This window comes from Acipenser ruthenus, unplaced genomic scaffold (assembly GCF_902713425.1).
Source record: "Acipenser ruthenus unplaced genomic scaffold, fAciRut3.2 maternal haplotype, whole genome shotgun sequence".
In the NCBI taxonomy this organism is placed as follows: domain Eukaryota; kingdom Metazoa; phylum Chordata; class Actinopteri; order Acipenseriformes; family Acipenseridae; genus Acipenser; species Acipenser ruthenus.
The window spans coordinates 21,414-36,650 of NW_026708750.1; the positions used below are offsets into that span (position 1 = coordinate 21,414).

A 15,237-nucleotide genomic window follows, 5' to 3' on the forward strand; every position below is an offset into this window, starting at 1 on the left:
TTCTGCTTTCATGACTTTTATGTTTAGTGAGCTGGGGGTGATTCCTCCAAAATTTCCTTTTGTCCTCCACACATTTCAATTGTAAAATATAATGCCTGCAGCACTTGATATTCCCAGGTGGTCTCCCATCCAAGTACTAACCAAGCCCAACCCTGCTTAGCTTCTGAGATCAGGCTTATTCAAGGTGGTGTGGCCGCAGGCGATTGCATTTCTGCTTTCATGACTTTTATGTTTAGTGAGCTGGGGGTGAGTCCTCCAAAATATCCTTTTGTCGTCCACACATTTCAATTGTAAAATGTAATTACAAAAATGTAATGCCTGCAGCACTTGATATTCCCAGGTGGTCTCCCATCCAAGTACTAACCAAGCCCCACACTGCTTAGCTTCTGAGATCAGACGAGATCAGGCTTATTCAAGGTGGTGTGGCCGCAGGCGATTGCATTTCTGCTTTCATGACTTTTATGTTTAGTGAGCTGGGGGTGATTCCTCCAAAATTTCCTTTTGTCCTCCACACATTTCAATTGTAAAATGTAATGCCTGCAGCACTTGATATTCCCAGGTGGTCTCCCATCCAAGTACTAACCAAGCCCAACATTGCTTAGCTTCTGAGATCAGACGAGATCAGGCTTATTCAAGGTGGTGTGGCCGCAGGCGATTGCATTTCTGCTTTCATGACTTTTATGTTTAGTGAGCTGGGGGTGATTCCTCCAAAATTTCCTTTTGTCCTCCACACATTTCAATTGTAAAATGTAATGCCTGCAGCACTTGATATTCCCAGGTGGTCTCCCATCCAAGTACTAACCAAGCCCAACATTGCTTAGCTTCTGAGATCAGACGAGATCAGACGAGATCAGGCTTATTCAAGGTGGTGTGGCCGCAGGCGATTGCATTTCTGCTTTCATGACTTTTATGTTTAGTGAGCTGGGGGTGAGTCCTCCAAAATTTCCTTTTGTCCTCCACACATTTCAATTGTAAAATGTAATGCCTGCAGCACTTGATATTCCCAGGTGGTCTCCCATCCAAGTACTAACCAAGCCCAACATTGCTTAGCTTCTGAGATCAGACGAGATCAGGCTTATTCAAGGTGGTGTGGCCGCAGGCGATTGCATTTCTGCTTTCATGACTTTTATGTTTAGTGAGCTGGGGGTGATTCCTCTAAAATTTCCTTTTGTCCTCCACACATTTCAATTGTAAAATGTAATGCCCGCAGCACTTGATATTCCCAGGTGGTCTCCCATCCAAGTACTAACCAAGCCCAACATTGCTTAGCTTCTGAGATCAGACGAGATCAGGCTTATTCAAGGTGGTGTGGCCGCAGGCGATTGCATTTCTGCTTTCATGACTTTTATGTTTAGTGAGCTGGGGGTGATTCCTCCAAAATTTCCTTTTGTCCTCCACACATTTCAATTGTAAAATGTAATGCCTGCAGCACTTGATATTCCCAGGTGGTCTCCCATCCAAGTACTAACCAAGACCAACATTGCTTAGCTTCTGAGATCAGACGAGATCAGGCTTATTCAAGGTGGTGTGGCCGCAGGCGATTGCATTTCTGCTTTCATGACTTTTATGTTTAGTGAGCTGGGGGTGATTCCTCCAAAATTTCCTTTTGTCCTCCACACATTTCAATTGTAAAATGTAATGCCTGCAGCACTTGATATTCCCAGGTGGTCTCCCATCCAAGTACTAACCAAGCCCAACATTGCTTAGCTTCTGAGATCAGACGAGATCAGGCTTATTCAAGGTGGTGTGGCCGCAGGCGATTGCATTTCTGCTTTCATGACTTTTATGTTTAGTGAGCTGGGGGTGAGTCCTCCAAAATTTCCTTTTGTCGTCCACACATTTCAATTGTAAAATGTAATTACAAAAATGTAATGCCTGCAGCACTTGATATTCCCAGGTGGTCTCCCATCCAAGTACTAACCAAGCCCCACACTGCTTAGCTTCTGAGATCAGACGAGATCAGGCTTATTCAAGGTGGTGTGGCCGCAGGCGATTGCATTTCTGCTTTCATGACTTTTATGTTTAGTGAGCTGGGGGTGATTCCTCCAAAATTTCCTTTTGTCCTCCACACATTTCAATTGTAAAATGTAATGCCTGCAGCACTTGATATTCCCAGGTGGTCTCCCATCCAAGTACTAACCAAGCCCAACATTGCTTAGCTTCTGAGATCAGACGAGATCAGGCTTATTCAAGGTGGTGTGGCCGCAGGCGATTGCATTTCTGCTTTCATGACTTTTATGTTTAGTGAGCTGGGGGTGATTCCTCCAAAATTTCCTTTTGTCCTCCACACATTTCAATTGTAAAATGTAATGCCTGCAGCACTTGATATTCCCAGGTGGTCTCCCATCCAAGTACTAACCAAGCCCAACATTGCTTAGCTTCTGAGATCAGACGAGAACAGGCTTATTCAAGGTGGTGTGGCCGCAGGCGATTGCATTTCTCCTTTCATGACTTTTATGTTTAGTGAGCTGGGGGTGATTCCTCCAAAATTTCCTTTTGTCCTCCACACATTTCAATTGTAAAATGTAATGCCTGCAGCACTTGATATTCCCAGGTGGTCTCCCATCCAAGTACTAACCAAGCCCAACATTGCTTAGCTTCTGAGATCAGACGAGATCAGACGAGATCAGGCTTATTCAAGGTGGTGTGGCCGCAGGCGATTGCATTTCTGCTTTCATGACTTTTATGTTTAGTGAGCTGGGGGTGATTCCTCCAAAATTTCCTTTTGTCCTCCACACATTTCAATTGTAAAATGTAATGCCTGCAGCACTTGATATTCCCAGGTGGTCTCCCATCCAAGTACTAACAAAGCCCAACATTGCTTAGCTTCTGAGATCAGACGAGATCAGGCTTATTCAAGGTGGTGTGGCCGCAGGCGTTTGCGTTTCTGCTTTCATGACTTTTATGTTTAGTGAGCTGGGGGTGATTCCTCTAAAATTTCCTTTTGTCCTCCACACATTTCAATTGTAAAATGTAATGCCCGCAGCACTTGATATTCCCAGGTGGTCTCCCATCCAAGTACTAACCAAGCCCAACATTGCTTAGCTTCTGAGATCAGACGAGATCAGGCTTATTCAAGGTGGTGTGGCCGCAGGCGATTGCATTTCTGCTTTCATGACTTTTATGTTTAGTGAGCTGGGGGTGATTCCTCCAAAATTTCCTTTTGTCCTCCACACATTTCAATTGTAAAATGTAATGCCTGCAGCACTTGATATTCCCAGGTGGTCTCCCATCCAAGTACTAACCAAGCCCAACATTGCTTAGCTTCTGAGATCAGACGAGATCAGGCTTATTCAAGGTGGTGTGGCCGCAGGCGATTGCATTTCTGCTTTCATGACTTTTATGTTTAGTGAGCTGGGGGTGATTCCTCCAAAATTTCCTTTTGTCCTCCACACATTTCAATTGTAAAATGTAATGCCTGCAGCACTTGATATTCCCAGGTGGTCTCCCATCCAAGTACTAACCAAGCCCAACATTGCTTAGCTTCTGAGATCAGACGAGATCAGGCTTATTCAAGGTGGTGTGGCCGCAGGCGATTGCATTTCTGCTTTCATGACTTTTATGTTTAGTGAGCTGGGGGTGATTCCTCCAAAATTTCCTTTTGTCCTCCACACATTTCAATTGTAAAATGTAATGCCTGCAGCACTTGATATTCCCAGGTGGTCTCCCATCCAAGTACTAACCAAGCCCAACATTGCTTAGCTTCTGAGATCAGACGAGATCAGTCTTATTCAAGGTGGTGTGGCCGCAGGCGATTGCATTTCTGCTTTCATGACTTTTATGTTTAGTGAGCTGGGGGTGATTCCTCCAAAATTTCCTTTTGTCCTCCACACATTTCAATTGTAAAATGTAATGCCTGCAGCACTTGATATTCCCAGGTGGTCTCCCATCCAAGTACTAACCAAGCCCAACATTGCTTAGCTTCTGAGATCAGACGAGATCAGGCTTATTCAAGGTGGTGTGGCCGCAGGCGATTGCATTTCTGCTTTCATGACTTTTATGTTTAGTGAGCTGGGGGTGATTCCTCCAAAATTTCCTTTTGTCCTCCACACATTTCAATTGTAAAATGTAATTACAAAAATGTAATGCCTGCAGCACTTGATATTCCCAGGTGGTCTCCCATCCAAGTACTAACCAAGCCCAACATTGCTTAGTTTCTGAGATCAGACGAGATCAGGCTTATTCAAGGTGGTGTGGCCGCAGGCGATTGCATTTCTGCTTTCATGACTTTTATGTTTAGTGAGCTGGGGGTGATTCCTCCAAAATTTCCTTTTGTCCTCCACACATTTCAATTGTAAAATGTAATTACAAAAATGTAATGCCTGCAGCACTTGATATTCCCAGGTGGTCTCCCATCCAAGTACTAACCAAGCCCAACATTGCTTAGCTTCTGAGATCAGACGAGATCAGGCTTATTCAAGGAGGTGTGGCCGCAGGCGATTGCATTTCTGCTTTCATGACTTTTATGTTTAGTGAGCTGGGGGTGATTCCTCCAAAATTTCCTTTTGTCCTCCACACATTTCAATTGTAAAATGTAATTACAAAAATGTAATGCCTGCAGCACTTGATATTCCCAGGTGGTCTCCCATCCAAGTACTAACCAAGCCCAACATTGCTTAGCTTCTGAGACCAGACGAGATCAGGCTTATTCAAGGTGGTGTGGCCGCAGGCGATTGCATTTCTGCTTTCATGACTTTTATGTTTAGTGAGCTGGGGGTGATTCCTCCAAAATTTCCTTTTGTCCTCCACACATTTCAATTGTAAAATGTAATTACAAAAATGTAATGCCTGCAGCACTTGATATTCCCAGGTGGTCTCCCATCCAAGTACTAACCAAGCCCAACATTGCTTAGCTTCTGAGATCAGGCTTATTCAAGGTGGTGTGGCCGCAGGCGATTGCATTTCTGCTTTCATGACTTTTATGTTTAGTGAGCTGGGGGTGATTCCTCCAAAATTTCCTTTTGTCCTCCACACATTTCAATTGTAAAATGTAATGCCTGCAGCACTTGATATTCCCAGGTGGTCTCCCATCCAAGTACTAACCAAGCCCAACATTGCTTAGCTTCTGAGATCAGACGAGATCAGGCTTATTCAAGGTGGTGTGGCCACAGGCGATTGCATTTCTGCTTTCATGACTTTTATGTTTAGTGAGCTGGGGGTGATTCCTCCAAAATTTCCTTTTGTCCTCCACACATTTCAATTGTAAAATGTAATGCCTGCAGCACTTGATATTCCCAGGTGGTCTCCCATCCAAGTACTAACCAAGCCCAACATTGCTTAGCTTCTGAGATCAGACGAGATCAGGCTTATTCAAGGTGGTGTGGCCGCAGGCGATTGCATTTCTGCTTTCATGACTTTTATGTTTAGTGAGCTGGGGTGATTCCTCCAAAATTTCCTTTTGTCCTCCACACATTTCAATTGTAAAATGTAATGCCTGCAGCACTTGATATTCCCAGGTGGTCTCCCATCCAAGTACTAACCAAGCCCAACATTGCTTAGTTTCTGAGATCAGACGAGATCAGGCTTATTCAAGGTGGTGTGGCCGCAGGCGATTGCATTTCTGCTTTCATGACTTTTATGTTTAGTGAGCTGGGGGTGATTCCTCCAAAATTTCCTTTTGTCCTCCACACATTTCAATTGTAAAATGTAATTACAAAAATGTAATGCCTGCAGCACTTGATATTCCCAGGTGGTCTCCCATCCAAGTACTAACCAAGCCCAACATTGCTTAGCTTCTGAGATCAGACGAGATCAGGCTTATTCAAGGTGGTGTGGCCGCAGGCGATTGCATTTCTGCTTTCATGACTTTTATGTTTAGTGAGCTGGGGGTGATTCCTCCAAAATTTCCTTTTGTCCTCCACACATTTCAATTGTAAAATGTAATTACAAAAATGTAATGCCTGCAGCACTTGATATTCCCAGGTGGTCTCCCATCCAAGTACTAACCAAGCCCAACATTGCTTAGCTTCTGAGACCAGACGAGATCAGGCTTATTCAAGGTGGTGTGGCCGCAGGCGATTGCATTTCTGCTTTCATGACTTTTATGTTTAGTGAGCTGGGGGTGATTCCTCCAAAATTTCCTTTTGTCCTCCACACATTTCAATTGTAAAATGTAATTACAAAAATGTAATGCCTGCAGCACTTGATATTCCCAGGTGGTCTCCCATCCAAGTACTAACCAAGCCCAACATTGCTTAGCTTCTGAGATCAGGCTTATTCAAGGTGGTGTGGCCGCAGGCGATTGCATTTCTGCTTTCATGACTTTTATGTTTAGTGAGCTGGGGGTGATTCCTCCAAAATTTCCTTTTGTCCTCCACACATTTCAATTGTAAAATGTAATGCCTGCAGCACTTGATATTCCCAGGTGGTCTCCCATCCAAGTACTAACCAAGCCCAACATTGCTTAGCTTCTGAGATCAGACGAGATCAGGCTTATTCAAGGTGGTGTGGCCGCAGGCGATTGCATTTCTGCTTTCATGACTTTTATGTTTAGTGAGCTGGGGGTGATTCCTCCAAAATTTCCTTTTGTCCTCCACACATTTCAATTGTAAAATGTAATGCCTGCAGCACTTGATATTCCCAGGTGGTCTCCCATCCAAGTACTAACCAAGCCCAACATTGCTTAGCTTCTGAGATCAGACGAGATCAGGCTTATTCAAGGTGGTGTGGCCGCAGGCGATTGCATTTCTGCTTTCATGACTTTTATGTTTAGTGAGCTGGGGGTGATTCCTCCAAAATTTCCTTTTGTCCTCCACACATTTCAATTGTAAAATGTAATTACAAAAATGTAATGCCTGCAGCACTTGATATTCCCAGGTGGTCTCCCATCCAAGTACTAACCAAGCCCAACATTGCTTAGCTTCTGAGATCAGGCTTATTCAAGGTGGTGTGGCCGCAGGCGATTGCATTTCTGCTTTCATGACTTTTATGTTTAGTGAGCTGGGGGTGATTCCTCCAAAATTTCCTTTTGTCCTCCACACATTTCAATTGTAAAATGTAATGCCTGCAGCACTTGATATTCCCAGGTGGTCTCCCTTCAAAGTACTAACCAAGCCCAACATTGCTTAGCTTCTGAGATCAGACGAGATCAGGCTTATTCAAGGTGGTGTGGCCGCAGGCGATTGCATTTCTGCTTTCATGACTTTTATGTTTAGTGAGCTGGGGGTGATTCCTCCAAAATTTCCTTTTGTCCTCCAAACATTTCAATTGTAAAATGTAATTACAAAAATGTAATGCCTGCAGCACTTGATATTCCCAGGTGGTCTCCCATCCAAGTACTAACCAAGCCCAACATTGCTTAGCTTCTGAGATCAGACGAGATCAGGCTTATTCAAGGTGGTGTGGCCGCAGGCGATTGCATTTCTGCTTTCCTGACTTTTATGTTTAGTGAGCTGGGGGTGATTCCTCCAAAATTTCCTTTTGTCCTCCACACATTTCAATTGTAAAATGTAATTACAAAAATGTAATGCCTGCAGCACTTGATATTCCCAGGTGGTCTCCCATCCAAGTACTAACCAAGCCCAACATTGCTTAGCTTCTGAGATCAGGCTTATTCAAGGTGGTGTGGCCGCAGGTGATTGCATTTCTGCTTTCATGACTTTTATGTTTAGTGAGCTGGGGGTGATTCCTCCAAAATTTCCTTTTGTCCTCCACACATTTCAATTGTAAAATGTAATTACAAAAATGTAATGCCTGCAGCACTTGATATTCCCAGGTGGTCTCCCATCCAAGTACTAACCAAACCCAACATTGCTTAGCTTCTGAGATCAGGCTTATTCAAGGTGGTGTGGCCGCAGGCGATTGCATTTCTGCTTTCATGACTTTTATGTTTAGTGAGCTGGGGGTGATTCCTCCAAAATTTCCTTTTGTCCTCCACACATTTCAATTGTAAAATGTAATGCCTGCAGCACTTGATATTCCCAGGTGGTCTCCCATCCAAGTACTAACCAAGCCCAACATTGCTTAGCTTCTGAGATCAGGCTTATTCAAGGTGGTGTGACCGCAGGCGATTGCATTTCTGCTTTCATGACTTTTATGTTTAGTGAGCTGGGGGTGAGTCCTCCAAAATTTCCTTTTGTCCTCCACACATTTCAATTGTAAAATGTAATTACAAAAATGTAATGCCTGCAGCACTTGATATTCCGAGGTGGTCTCCCATCCAAGTACTAACCAAGCCCAACATTGCTTAGCTTCTGAGATCAGACTTATTCAAGGTGGTGTGGCCGCAGGCGATTGCATTTCTGCTTTCATGACTTTTATGTTTAGTGAGCTAGGGGTGATTCCTCCAAAATTTCCTTTTGTCCTCCACACATTTCAATTGTAAAATGTAATGCCTGCAGCACTTGATATTCCCAGGTGGTCTCCCATCCAAGTACTAACCAAGCCCAACATTGCTTAGCTTCTGAGATCAGGCTTATTCAAGATGGTGTGGCCGCAGGCGATTGCATTTCTGCTTTCATGACTTTTATGTTTAGTGAGCTGGGGGTGATTCCTCTAAAATTTCCTTTTGTCCTCCACACATTTCAATTGTAAAATGTAATGCCTGCAGCACTTGATATTCCCAGGTGGTCTCCCATCCAAGTACTAACCAAGCCCAACATTGCTTAGCTTCTGAGATCAGGCTTATTCAAGGTGGTGTGGCCGCAGGCGGTTGCATTTCTGCTTTCATGACTTTTATGTTTAGTGAGCTGGGGGTGATTCCTCCAAAATTTCCTTTTGTCCTCCACACATTTCAATTGTAAAATGTAATGCCTGCAGCACTTGATATTCCCAGGTGGTCTCCCTTCCAAGTACTAACCAAGCCCAACATTGCTTAGCTTCTGAGATCAGACGAGATCAGGCTTATTCAAGGTGGTGTGGCCGCAGGCGATTGCATTTCTGATTTCATGACTTTTATGTTTAGTGAGCTGGGGGTGATTCCTCCAAAATTTCCTTTTGTCCTCCACACATTTCAATTGTAAAATGTAATGCCTGCAGCACTTGATATTCCCAGGTGGTCTCCCATCCAAGTACTAACCAAGCCCAACATTGCTTAGCTTCTGAGATCAGACGAGATCAGGCGAGATCAGGCTTATTCAAGGTGGTGTGGCCGCAGGCGATTGCATTTCTGCTTTCATGACTTTTATGTTTAGTGAGCTGGGGGTGAATCCTCCAAAATTTCCTTTTGTCCTCCACACATTTCAATTGTAAAATGTAATGCCTGCAGCACTTGATATTCCCAGGTGGTCTCCCATCCAAGTACTAACCAAGCCCAACATTGCTTAGCTTCTGAGATCAGACGAGATCAGGCTTATTCAAGGTGGTGTGGCCGCAGGCGATTGCATTTCTGCTTTCATGACTTTTATGTTTAGTGAGCTGGGGGTGATTCCTCCAAAATTTCCTTTTGTCCTCCACACATTTCAATTGTAAAATGTAATGCCTGCAGCACTTGATATTCCCAGGTGGTCTCCCATCCAAGTACTAACCAAGCCCAACATTGCTTAGCTTCTGAGATCAGACGAGATCAGGCTTATTCAAGGTGGTGTGGCCGCAGGCGATTGCATTTCTGCTTTCATGACTTTTATGTTTAGGGAGCTGGGGGTGATTCCTCCAAAATTTCCTTTTGTCCTCCACACATTTCAATTGTAAAATGTAATTACAAAAATGTAATGCCTGCAGCACTTGATATTCCCAGGTGGTCTCCCATCCAAGTACTAACCAAGCCCAACATTGCTTAGCTTCTGAGATCAGACGAGATCAGGCTTATTCAAGGTGGTGTGGCCGCAGGCGATTGCATTTCTGCTTTCATGACTTTTATGTTTAGTGAGCTGGGGGTGATTCCTCCAAAATTTCCTTTTGTCCTCCACACATTTCAATTGTAAAATGTAATGCCTGCAGCACTTGATATTCCCAGGTGGTCTCCCATCCAAGTACTAACCAAGCCCAACATTGCTTAGCTTCTGAGATCAGATGAGATCAGGCTTATTCAAGGTGGGGTGGCCGCAGGCGATTGCATTTCTGCTTTCATGACTTTTATGTTTAGTGAGCTGGGGGTGATTCCTCCAAAATTTCCTTTTGTCCTCCACACATTTCAATTGTAAAATGTAATGCCTGCAGCACTTGATATTCCCAGGTGGTCTCCCATCCAAGTACTAACCAAGCCCAACATTGATTAGCTTCTGAGATCAGACGAGATCAGGCTTATTCAAGGAGGTGTGGCCGCAGGCGATTGCTTTGCTGCTTTCATGACTTTTATGTTTAGTGAGCTGGGGGTGATTCCTCCAAATTTTCCTTTTGTCCACACATTTCAATTGTAAAATGTAATTACAAAAATGTAATGCCTGCAGCACTTGATATTCCCAGGTGGTCTCCTATCCAAGTACTAACCAAGCCCAACATTGCTTAGCTTCTGAGATCAACCGAGATCAGTCTTATTCAAGGTGGTGTGGCCACAGGCGATTGTATTTCTGCTTTCATGACTTTTATGTTTAGTGAGCTGGGGGTGATTCCTCCAAAATTTCCTTTTGTCCACACATTTCAATTGTAAAATGTAATGTTCCACACATTTCAATTGTAAAATGTAATTACAAAAAATGTAATGCCTGCAGCACTTGATATTCCCAGGTGGTCTCCCATCCAAGTACTAACCAAGCCCAACATTGCTTAGCTTCTGAGATCAGACTTATTCAAGGTGGTGTGGCCGCAGGCGATTGCATTTTGTGCTTTCATGACTTTTATGTTTAGTGAGCTGGGGGTGATTCCTCCAAAATTTTCCTTTTGTCCTCCACACATTTCAATTGTAAAATGTAATTACAAAAATGTAATGCCTGCAGCACTTGATATTCCCAGGTGATCTCCCATCCAAATACTAACCAAGCACAACATTGCTTAGCTTCTGAGATCAGACGAGATCAGGCTTATTCAAGGTGGTGTGGCCGCAGGTGACTGCATTTTCTGCTTTTCATGACTTTTATGTTTAGTGAGCTGGGGGTGATTCCTCCAAAATTTTCCTTTTGTCCCTCCACACATTTCAATTGTAAAATGTAATGCCTGCAGCACTTGATATTCCCAGGTGGTCTCCCATCCAAGTACTAACCAAGCCCAACATTGCTTAGCTTCTGAGATCAGACGAGATCAGGCTTATTCAAGGTGGGTGTGGCCGCAGGCGATTGCCCTTTCTGCTTTCATGACTTTTATGTTTAGTGAGCTGGGGGTGATTCCTCCAAAATTTCCTTTTGTCCTCCACACATTTCAATTGTAAAAATGTAATTACAAAAAATGTAATGCCTGCAGCACTTGATATTCCCAGGTGGTCTCCCATCCAAGTACTAACCAAGCCCAACATTGCTTAGCTTCTGAGATCAGACGAGATCAGGCTTATTCCAAGGTGGTGTGGCCCGCAGGCGATTGCATTTCTGCTTTCATGACTTTTATGTTTTAGTGAGCTGGGGGGTGATTTCCTCCAAAATTTCCTTTTGTCCTCCACACATTTCAATTGTAAAATGTAATGCCTGCAGCACTTGATATTCCCAGGTGGTCTCCCATCCAAGTACTAACCAAGCCCAACATTGCTTAGCTTCTGAGATCAGGCGAGCTCAGGCTTATTCAAGGTGGGTGTGGCCGCAGGTGACTGCATTTCTGCTTTCATGACTTTTATGTTTAGTGAGCTGGGGGTGATTTCCTCCAAAATTTCCTTTTGTCCCTCCACCACATTTTCAATTGTAAAAATGTAATGCCTGCAGCACTTGATATTCCCAGGTGGGTCTCCCATCCAAGTACTAACCAAGCCCAACACTGCTTAGCTTCTGAGATCAGACGAGATCAGGCTTATTCAAGGTGGTGTGGCCCGCCGGCGACTGCATTTCTGCTTTCATGACTTTTATGTTTAGTGAGCTGGGGGTGATTCCTCCAAAATTTCCTTTTGTCCTCCACACATTTTCAATTGTAAAAATGTAATGCCCTGCAGCACTTGATATTCCCAGGTGGTCTCCCCATCCAAGTACTAACCAAGCCCAACATTGCTTTAGCTTCTGAGATCAGGCCTTATTCAAGGTGGTGTGGCCGCAGGCGATTTGCATTTCTGCTTTCATGACTTTTTATGTTTTAGTGAGCTGGGGGGTGATTCCTCCAAAAATTTCCTTTTTGTCCTCCACACATTTTCAATTGTAAAATGTAATTACAAAAATGTAATGCCTGCAGCACTTGATATTCCCAGGTGGTCCTCCCATCCAAAGTACTAAACCAAGCCCAACATTGCTTAGCTTCTGAGATCAGGCGAGAATCAGGCGAGATCAGGCTTATTCAAGGTGGTGTGGCCCGCAGGCGATTGCATTTCTGCTTTCATGACTTTTATGTTTTAGTGAGCTGGGGGTGATTCCTCCAAAACTTCCTTTTTGTCCTCCACACATTTCAATTGTAAAAATGTAATGCCTGCAGCACTTTGATATTCCCAGGTGGTCTCCCATCCAAGTACTAACCAAAGCCCAACATTGCTTAGCTTCTGAGATCAGACGAGATCAGGCGAGATCAGGCTTATTCAAGGTGGTGTGGCCGCAGGCGATTGCATTTTCTGCTTTCATGACTTTTATGTTTAGTGAGCTGGGGGTGATTCCTCCAAAAATTTCCCTTTTGTCCTCCACACATTTTCAATTGTAAAAATGTAATGCCTGCAGCACTTGATATTCCCAGGTGGGTCTTCCATCCAAGTACTAACCAAGCCCAACATTGCTTAGCTTCTGAGATCAGACGAGATCAGGCGAGATCAGGCTTATTCAAGGTGGTGTGGCCGCAGGCGATTGCATTTCTGCTTTTCATGACTTTTATGTTTTAGTGAGCTGGGGGTGATTCCTCCAAAATTTTCCTTTTGTCCTCCACACATTTCAATTGTAAAATGTAATGCCTGCAGCACTTGATATTCCCAGGTGGTCTCCCCATCCAAGTACTAACCAAGCCCAACATTGCTTAGCTTCTGAGATCAGGCGAGAATCAGGCTTATTCAAGGTGGTGTGGCCGCAGGCGATTGCATTTTCTGCTTTCATGACTTTTTTATGTTTAGTGAGCTGGGGGGTGATTCCTCCAAAATTTCCTTTTGTCCCTCCACACATTTCAATTGTAAAATGTAATGCCTGCAGCACTTGATATTCCCAGGTGGTCCTCCCATCCAAGTACTAATCAAGCCCAACATTGCTTAGCTTCTGAGATCAGACGAGATCAGGCTTATTCAAGGTGGTGTGGCCGCAGGCGATTTGCATTTCTGCTTTCATGACTTTTTATGTTTAGTGAGCTGGGGGTGATTTCCTCCAAAATTTCCTTTTTGTCCTCCACACATTTCAATTGTAAAATGTAATGCCTGCAGCACTTGATATTCCCAGGTGGTCTCCCATCCAAGTACTAATCAAGCCCAACATTGCTTAGCTTCTGAGATCAGACGAGGGTCAGGCTTATTCAAGGTGGTGTGGCCGCAGGCGATTGCATTTCTGCTTTCATGACTTTTTATGTTTAGTGAGCTGGGGGGTGATTCCTCCAAAATTTCCTTTTGTCCTCCACACATTTCAATTGTAAAATGTAATTACAAAATGTTAATGCCTGCAGCACTTGATATTCCCAGGTGGACTCCCATCCAAGTACTAACCAAGCCCAAACATTGCTTAGCTTCTGAGATCAGACGAGATCAGATCAGGCTTATTCAAGGTGGTGTGGGCCGCAGGCGATTGCATTTCTGCTTTTCATGACTTTTATGTTTAGTGAGCTGGGGGTGAATCCTCCAAAATTTCCTTTTGTCCTCCACACATTTCAATTGTAAAATGTAATGCCTGCAGCACTTGATATTCCCAGGTGGTCTCCCATCCAAGTACTAACCAAGCCCAAACATTGCTTAGCTTCTGAGATGAGACGAGAGCAGGCTTATTCAAGGTGGTGTGGCCGCAGGCGATTGCATTTCTGCTTTCATGACTTTTATGTTTAGTGAGCTGGGGGTGATTCCTCCAAAATTTCCTTTTGTCCTCCACACATTTCAATTGTAAAAATGTAATGCCTGCAGCACTTGATATTCCCAGGGTGGGTCTCCCATCCAAGTACTAACCAAGCCCAAGATTGCTTAGCTTCTGAGATCAGACAAGATCAGGCTTATTCAAGGTGGTGTGGGCCGCAGGCGATTGCATTTTCTGCTTTCATGACTTTTATGTTTAGTGAGCTGGGGGGTGATTCCTCCAAAAATTTCCTTTTGTTCCTCCACACATTTCAATTGTAAAATGTAATTACAAAAATGTAATGCCTGCAGCACTTGATATTCCCAGGTGGTCTCCCATCCAAGTACTAAACCAAGCCCAACATTGCTTAGCTTCTGAGATCAGACGAGATCAGGCTTATTCAAGGTGGTTGTGGGCCGCAGGCGATTGCATTTCTGCTTTCATGACTTTTATGTTTAGGGAGCTGGGGGTGATTTCCTCCAAAATTTCCTTTTGTCCTCCACACATTTTCAATTGTAAAATGTAAATGCCCTGCAGCATTTGATATTCCCAGGTGGTCTCCCCATCCAAGTACTAAACCAAGCCCAACATTGCTTAGCTTCTGAGATCAGACGAGATCAGGCTTATTCAAGGTGGTGTGGCCGCAGGCGATTGCATTTCTGCTTTCATGACTTTTATGTTTAGTGAGCTGGGGGGTGATTCCTCCAAAAATTTTCCTTTTGTCCTCCACACATTTCAATTGTAAAATGTAATTACAAAAAATGTAATGCCTGCAGCACTTGATATTCCCAGGTGGTCTCCCATTCAAGTACTAACCAAGCCCAACATTGCTTAGCTTCTGAGATCAGGCGAGATCAGGCTTATTCAAGGTGGTGTGGCCGCAGGCGATTGCATTTCTGCTTTCATGACTTTTTATGTTTAGTGAGCTGGGGGTGATTCCTCCAAAAACTTCCTTTTGTCCTCCACACATTTCAATTGTAAAAATGTAATTACAAAAATGTAATGCCTGCAGCACTTGATATTCCCAGGTGGTCTCCCATCCAAGTAACTAACCAAGCCCAACATTGCTTAGCTTCTGAGATCAGGCTTATTCAAGGTGGTGTGGCCGCAGGCGATTGCATTTCTGCTTTCATGACTTTTATGTTTAGTGAGCTGGGGGTGATTCCTCTAAAATTTCCTTTTGTCCTCCACACATTTCAATTGTAAAATGTAATTACAAAAATGTAATGCCTGCAGCACTTGATATTCCCAGGTGGTTTCCCATCCAAGTACTAACCAAGCCCAACATTGC

At 43.9% G+C, this 15,237-nt stretch overlaps 37 non-coding genes and 28 pseudogenes across 37 annotated transcripts; all 65 read right to left on the reverse strand.

Annotated features, from left to right (window-relative positions):
• Positions 1-92: 92 nt before the first annotated feature.
• LOC131735696 (5S ribosomal RNA) lies at positions 93-201 on the reverse strand (annotated as a pseudogene).
• Positions 202-315: 114 nt separating this feature from the next.
• LOC131735651 (5S ribosomal RNA) lies at positions 316-434 on the reverse strand. The gene has a single exon (XR_009327627.1). It is a non-coding gene; the product is annotated as a 5S ribosomal RNA (ribosomal RNA).
• Positions 435-534: 100 nt separating this feature from the next.
• LOC131735761 (5S ribosomal RNA) lies at positions 535-653 on the reverse strand. The gene has a single exon (XR_009327670.1). It is a non-coding gene; the product is annotated as a 5S ribosomal RNA (ribosomal RNA).
• A 100-nt stretch (positions 654-753) lies between these two features.
• On the reverse strand, positions 754-882 carry LOC131735688 (5S ribosomal RNA; annotated as a pseudogene).
• A 100-nt stretch (positions 883-982) lies between these two features.
• LOC131735762 (5S ribosomal RNA) lies at positions 983-1,101 on the reverse strand. Its single transcript, XR_009327671.1, has one exon. It is a non-coding gene; the product is annotated as a 5S ribosomal RNA (ribosomal RNA).
• Positions 1,102-1,201: 100 nt separating this feature from the next.
• LOC131735795 (5S ribosomal RNA) lies at positions 1,202-1,320 on the reverse strand. The gene has a single exon (XR_009327704.1). It is a non-coding gene; the product is annotated as a 5S ribosomal RNA (ribosomal RNA).
• Positions 1,321-1,420: 100 nt separating this feature from the next.
• LOC131735655 (5S ribosomal RNA) lies at positions 1,421-1,539 on the reverse strand. The gene has a single exon (XR_009327631.1). It is a non-coding gene; the product is annotated as a 5S ribosomal RNA (ribosomal RNA).
• Positions 1,540-1,639: 100 nt separating this feature from the next.
• LOC131735763 (5S ribosomal RNA) lies at positions 1,640-1,758 on the reverse strand. The gene has a single exon (XR_009327672.1). It is a non-coding gene; the product is annotated as a 5S ribosomal RNA (ribosomal RNA).
• Positions 1,759-1,872: 114 nt separating this feature from the next.
• Positions 1,873-1,991, reverse strand: LOC131735652 (5S ribosomal RNA). The gene has a single exon (XR_009327628.1). It is a non-coding gene; the product is annotated as a 5S ribosomal RNA (ribosomal RNA).
• A 100-nt stretch (positions 1,992-2,091) lies between these two features.
• LOC131735764 (5S ribosomal RNA) lies at positions 2,092-2,210 on the reverse strand. The gene has a single exon (XR_009327673.1). It is a non-coding gene; the product is annotated as a 5S ribosomal RNA (ribosomal RNA).
• Positions 2,211-2,310: 100 nt separating this feature from the next.
• On the reverse strand, positions 2,311-2,429 carry LOC131735668 (5S ribosomal RNA). Its single transcript, XR_009327644.1, has one exon. It is a non-coding gene; the product is annotated as a 5S ribosomal RNA (ribosomal RNA).
• A 100-nt stretch (positions 2,430-2,529) lies between these two features.
• Positions 2,530-2,658, reverse strand: LOC131735689 (5S ribosomal RNA; annotated as a pseudogene).
• Positions 2,659-2,758: 100 nt separating this feature from the next.
• Positions 2,759-2,877, reverse strand: LOC131735673 (5S ribosomal RNA). Its single transcript, XR_009327649.1, has one exon. It is a non-coding gene; the product is annotated as a 5S ribosomal RNA (ribosomal RNA).
• A 100-nt stretch (positions 2,878-2,977) lies between these two features.
• Positions 2,978-3,096, reverse strand: LOC131735638 (5S ribosomal RNA). The gene has a single exon (XR_009327614.1). It is a non-coding gene; the product is annotated as a 5S ribosomal RNA (ribosomal RNA).
• Positions 3,097-3,196: 100 nt separating this feature from the next.
• On the reverse strand, positions 3,197-3,315 carry LOC131735765 (5S ribosomal RNA). The gene has a single exon (XR_009327674.1). It is a non-coding gene; the product is annotated as a 5S ribosomal RNA (ribosomal RNA).
• Positions 3,316-3,415: 100 nt separating this feature from the next.
• On the reverse strand, positions 3,416-3,534 carry LOC131735766 (5S ribosomal RNA). Its single transcript, XR_009327675.1, has one exon. It is a non-coding gene; the product is annotated as a 5S ribosomal RNA (ribosomal RNA).
• Positions 3,535-3,634: 100 nt separating this feature from the next.
• On the reverse strand, positions 3,635-3,753 carry LOC131735663 (5S ribosomal RNA). Its single transcript, XR_009327639.1, has one exon. It is a non-coding gene; the product is annotated as a 5S ribosomal RNA (ribosomal RNA).
• Positions 3,754-3,853: 100 nt separating this feature from the next.
• Positions 3,854-3,972, reverse strand: LOC131735767 (5S ribosomal RNA). Its single transcript, XR_009327676.1, has one exon. It is a non-coding gene; the product is annotated as a 5S ribosomal RNA (ribosomal RNA).
• Positions 3,973-4,086: 114 nt separating this feature from the next.
• Positions 4,087-4,205, reverse strand: LOC131735783 (5S ribosomal RNA). Its single transcript, XR_009327692.1, has one exon. It is a non-coding gene; the product is annotated as a 5S ribosomal RNA (ribosomal RNA).
• A 114-nt stretch (positions 4,206-4,319) lies between these two features.
• On the reverse strand, positions 4,320-4,438 carry LOC131735785 (5S ribosomal RNA). Its single transcript, XR_009327694.1, has one exon. It is a non-coding gene; the product is annotated as a 5S ribosomal RNA (ribosomal RNA).
• A 114-nt stretch (positions 4,439-4,552) lies between these two features.
• On the reverse strand, positions 4,553-4,671 carry LOC131735645 (5S ribosomal RNA). Its single transcript, XR_009327621.1, has one exon. It is a non-coding gene; the product is annotated as a 5S ribosomal RNA (ribosomal RNA).
• Positions 4,672-4,785: 114 nt separating this feature from the next.
• Positions 4,786-4,894, reverse strand: LOC131735715 (5S ribosomal RNA; annotated as a pseudogene).
• Positions 4,895-4,994: 100 nt separating this feature from the next.
• On the reverse strand, positions 4,995-5,113 carry LOC131735794 (5S ribosomal RNA). Its single transcript, XR_009327703.1, has one exon. It is a non-coding gene; the product is annotated as a 5S ribosomal RNA (ribosomal RNA).
• Positions 5,114-5,213: 100 nt separating this feature from the next.
• LOC131735769 (5S ribosomal RNA) lies at positions 5,214-5,332 on the reverse strand. Its single transcript, XR_009327678.1, has one exon. It is a non-coding gene; the product is annotated as a 5S ribosomal RNA (ribosomal RNA).
• Positions 5,333-5,431: 99 nt separating this feature from the next.
• LOC131735784 (5S ribosomal RNA) lies at positions 5,432-5,550 on the reverse strand. The gene has a single exon (XR_009327693.1). It is a non-coding gene; the product is annotated as a 5S ribosomal RNA (ribosomal RNA).
• Positions 5,551-5,664: 114 nt separating this feature from the next.
• On the reverse strand, positions 5,665-5,783 carry LOC131735770 (5S ribosomal RNA). The gene has a single exon (XR_009327679.1). It is a non-coding gene; the product is annotated as a 5S ribosomal RNA (ribosomal RNA).
• A 114-nt stretch (positions 5,784-5,897) lies between these two features.
• On the reverse strand, positions 5,898-6,016 carry LOC131735646 (5S ribosomal RNA). The gene has a single exon (XR_009327622.1). It is a non-coding gene; the product is annotated as a 5S ribosomal RNA (ribosomal RNA).
• Positions 6,017-6,130: 114 nt separating this feature from the next.
• On the reverse strand, positions 6,131-6,239 carry LOC131735716 (5S ribosomal RNA; annotated as a pseudogene).
• Positions 6,240-6,339: 100 nt separating this feature from the next.
• LOC131735771 (5S ribosomal RNA) lies at positions 6,340-6,458 on the reverse strand. The gene has a single exon (XR_009327680.1). It is a non-coding gene; the product is annotated as a 5S ribosomal RNA (ribosomal RNA).
• Positions 6,459-6,558: 100 nt separating this feature from the next.
• Positions 6,559-6,677, reverse strand: LOC131735772 (5S ribosomal RNA). The gene has a single exon (XR_009327681.1). It is a non-coding gene; the product is annotated as a 5S ribosomal RNA (ribosomal RNA).
• A 114-nt stretch (positions 6,678-6,791) lies between these two features.
• Positions 6,792-6,900, reverse strand: LOC131735717 (5S ribosomal RNA; annotated as a pseudogene).
• Positions 6,901-7,000: 100 nt separating this feature from the next.
• On the reverse strand, positions 7,001-7,119 carry LOC131735658 (5S ribosomal RNA). The gene has a single exon (XR_009327634.1). It is a non-coding gene; the product is annotated as a 5S ribosomal RNA (ribosomal RNA).
• Positions 7,120-7,233: 114 nt separating this feature from the next.
• LOC131735773 (5S ribosomal RNA) lies at positions 7,234-7,352 on the reverse strand. The gene has a single exon (XR_009327682.1). It is a non-coding gene; the product is annotated as a 5S ribosomal RNA (ribosomal RNA).
• A 114-nt stretch (positions 7,353-7,466) lies between these two features.
• LOC131735735 (5S ribosomal RNA) lies at positions 7,467-7,575 on the reverse strand (annotated as a pseudogene).
• A 114-nt stretch (positions 7,576-7,689) lies between these two features.
• LOC131735736 (5S ribosomal RNA) lies at positions 7,690-7,798 on the reverse strand (annotated as a pseudogene).
• Positions 7,799-7,898: 100 nt separating this feature from the next.
• Positions 7,899-8,007, reverse strand: LOC131735728 (5S ribosomal RNA; annotated as a pseudogene).
• Positions 8,008-8,121: 114 nt separating this feature from the next.
• LOC131735749 (5S ribosomal RNA) lies at positions 8,122-8,230 on the reverse strand (annotated as a pseudogene).
• Positions 8,231-8,330: 100 nt separating this feature from the next.
• Positions 8,331-8,439, reverse strand: LOC131735733 (5S ribosomal RNA; annotated as a pseudogene).
• Positions 8,440-8,539: 100 nt separating this feature from the next.
• LOC131735718 (5S ribosomal RNA) lies at positions 8,540-8,648 on the reverse strand (annotated as a pseudogene).
• A 100-nt stretch (positions 8,649-8,748) lies between these two features.
• LOC131735649 (5S ribosomal RNA) lies at positions 8,749-8,867 on the reverse strand. Its single transcript, XR_009327625.1, has one exon. It is a non-coding gene; the product is annotated as a 5S ribosomal RNA (ribosomal RNA).
• A 100-nt stretch (positions 8,868-8,967) lies between these two features.
• Positions 8,968-9,096, reverse strand: LOC131735685 (5S ribosomal RNA; annotated as a pseudogene).
• Positions 9,097-9,196: 100 nt separating this feature from the next.
• Positions 9,197-9,315, reverse strand: LOC131735774 (5S ribosomal RNA). The gene has a single exon (XR_009327683.1). It is a non-coding gene; the product is annotated as a 5S ribosomal RNA (ribosomal RNA).
• Positions 9,316-9,415: 100 nt separating this feature from the next.
• On the reverse strand, positions 9,416-9,534 carry LOC131735775 (5S ribosomal RNA). Its single transcript, XR_009327684.1, has one exon. It is a non-coding gene; the product is annotated as a 5S ribosomal RNA (ribosomal RNA).
• Positions 9,535-9,648: 114 nt separating this feature from the next.
• Positions 9,649-9,767, reverse strand: LOC131735776 (5S ribosomal RNA). Its single transcript, XR_009327685.1, has one exon. It is a non-coding gene; the product is annotated as a 5S ribosomal RNA (ribosomal RNA).
• A 100-nt stretch (positions 9,768-9,867) lies between these two features.
• LOC131735640 (5S ribosomal RNA) lies at positions 9,868-9,986 on the reverse strand. The gene has a single exon (XR_009327616.1). It is a non-coding gene; the product is annotated as a 5S ribosomal RNA (ribosomal RNA).
• A 100-nt stretch (positions 9,987-10,086) lies between these two features.
• LOC131735662 (5S ribosomal RNA) lies at positions 10,087-10,205 on the reverse strand. Its single transcript, XR_009327638.1, has one exon. It is a non-coding gene; the product is annotated as a 5S ribosomal RNA (ribosomal RNA).
• A 111-nt stretch (positions 10,206-10,316) lies between these two features.
• LOC131735703 (5S ribosomal RNA) lies at positions 10,317-10,435 on the reverse strand (annotated as a pseudogene).
• Positions 10,436-10,577: 142 nt separating this feature from the next.
• Positions 10,578-10,686, reverse strand: LOC131735738 (5S ribosomal RNA; annotated as a pseudogene).
• A 116-nt stretch (positions 10,687-10,802) lies between these two features.
• LOC131735699 (5S ribosomal RNA) lies at positions 10,803-10,921 on the reverse strand (annotated as a pseudogene).
• A 104-nt stretch (positions 10,922-11,025) lies between these two features.
• LOC131735672 (5S ribosomal RNA) lies at positions 11,026-11,145 on the reverse strand. Its single transcript, XR_009327648.1, has one exon. It is a non-coding gene; the product is annotated as a 5S ribosomal RNA (ribosomal RNA).
• Positions 11,146-11,262: 117 nt separating this feature from the next.
• On the reverse strand, positions 11,263-11,383 carry LOC131735690 (5S ribosomal RNA; annotated as a pseudogene).
• Positions 11,384-11,486: 103 nt separating this feature from the next.
• LOC131735724 (5S ribosomal RNA) lies at positions 11,487-11,606 on the reverse strand (annotated as a pseudogene).
• Positions 11,607-11,711: 105 nt separating this feature from the next.
• Positions 11,712-11,832, reverse strand: LOC131735704 (5S ribosomal RNA; annotated as a pseudogene).
• A 573-nt stretch (positions 11,833-12,405) lies between these two features.
• LOC131735701 (5S ribosomal RNA) lies at positions 12,406-12,536 on the reverse strand (annotated as a pseudogene).
• A 105-nt stretch (positions 12,537-12,641) lies between these two features.
• LOC131735722 (5S ribosomal RNA) lies at positions 12,642-12,771 on the reverse strand (annotated as a pseudogene).
• A 103-nt stretch (positions 12,772-12,874) lies between these two features.
• LOC131735726 (5S ribosomal RNA) lies at positions 12,875-12,995 on the reverse strand (annotated as a pseudogene).
• Positions 12,996-13,100: 105 nt separating this feature from the next.
• Positions 13,101-13,220, reverse strand: LOC131735677 (5S ribosomal RNA). The gene has a single exon (XR_009327653.1). It is a non-coding gene; the product is annotated as a 5S ribosomal RNA (ribosomal RNA).
• Positions 13,221-13,324: 104 nt separating this feature from the next.
• Positions 13,325-13,444, reverse strand: LOC131735682 (5S ribosomal RNA). Its single transcript, XR_009327658.1, has one exon. It is a non-coding gene; the product is annotated as a 5S ribosomal RNA (ribosomal RNA).
• Positions 13,445-13,560: 116 nt separating this feature from the next.
• On the reverse strand, positions 13,561-13,686 carry LOC131735744 (5S ribosomal RNA; annotated as a pseudogene).
• A 101-nt stretch (positions 13,687-13,787) lies between these two features.
• LOC131735739 (5S ribosomal RNA) lies at positions 13,788-13,907 on the reverse strand (annotated as a pseudogene).
• Positions 13,908-14,008: 101 nt separating this feature from the next.
• Positions 14,009-14,130, reverse strand: LOC131735750 (5S ribosomal RNA; annotated as a pseudogene).
• A 118-nt stretch (positions 14,131-14,248) lies between these two features.
• On the reverse strand, positions 14,249-14,370 carry LOC131735719 (5S ribosomal RNA; annotated as a pseudogene).
• Positions 14,371-14,474: 104 nt separating this feature from the next.
• Positions 14,475-14,595, reverse strand: LOC131735732 (5S ribosomal RNA; annotated as a pseudogene).
• A 118-nt stretch (positions 14,596-14,713) lies between these two features.
• LOC131735674 (5S ribosomal RNA) lies at positions 14,714-14,832 on the reverse strand. Its single transcript, XR_009327650.1, has one exon. It is a non-coding gene; the product is annotated as a 5S ribosomal RNA (ribosomal RNA).
• A 117-nt stretch (positions 14,833-14,949) lies between these two features.
• On the reverse strand, positions 14,950-15,059 carry LOC131735751 (5S ribosomal RNA; annotated as a pseudogene).
• Between the last annotated feature and the right edge of the window lie 178 nt (positions 15,060-15,237).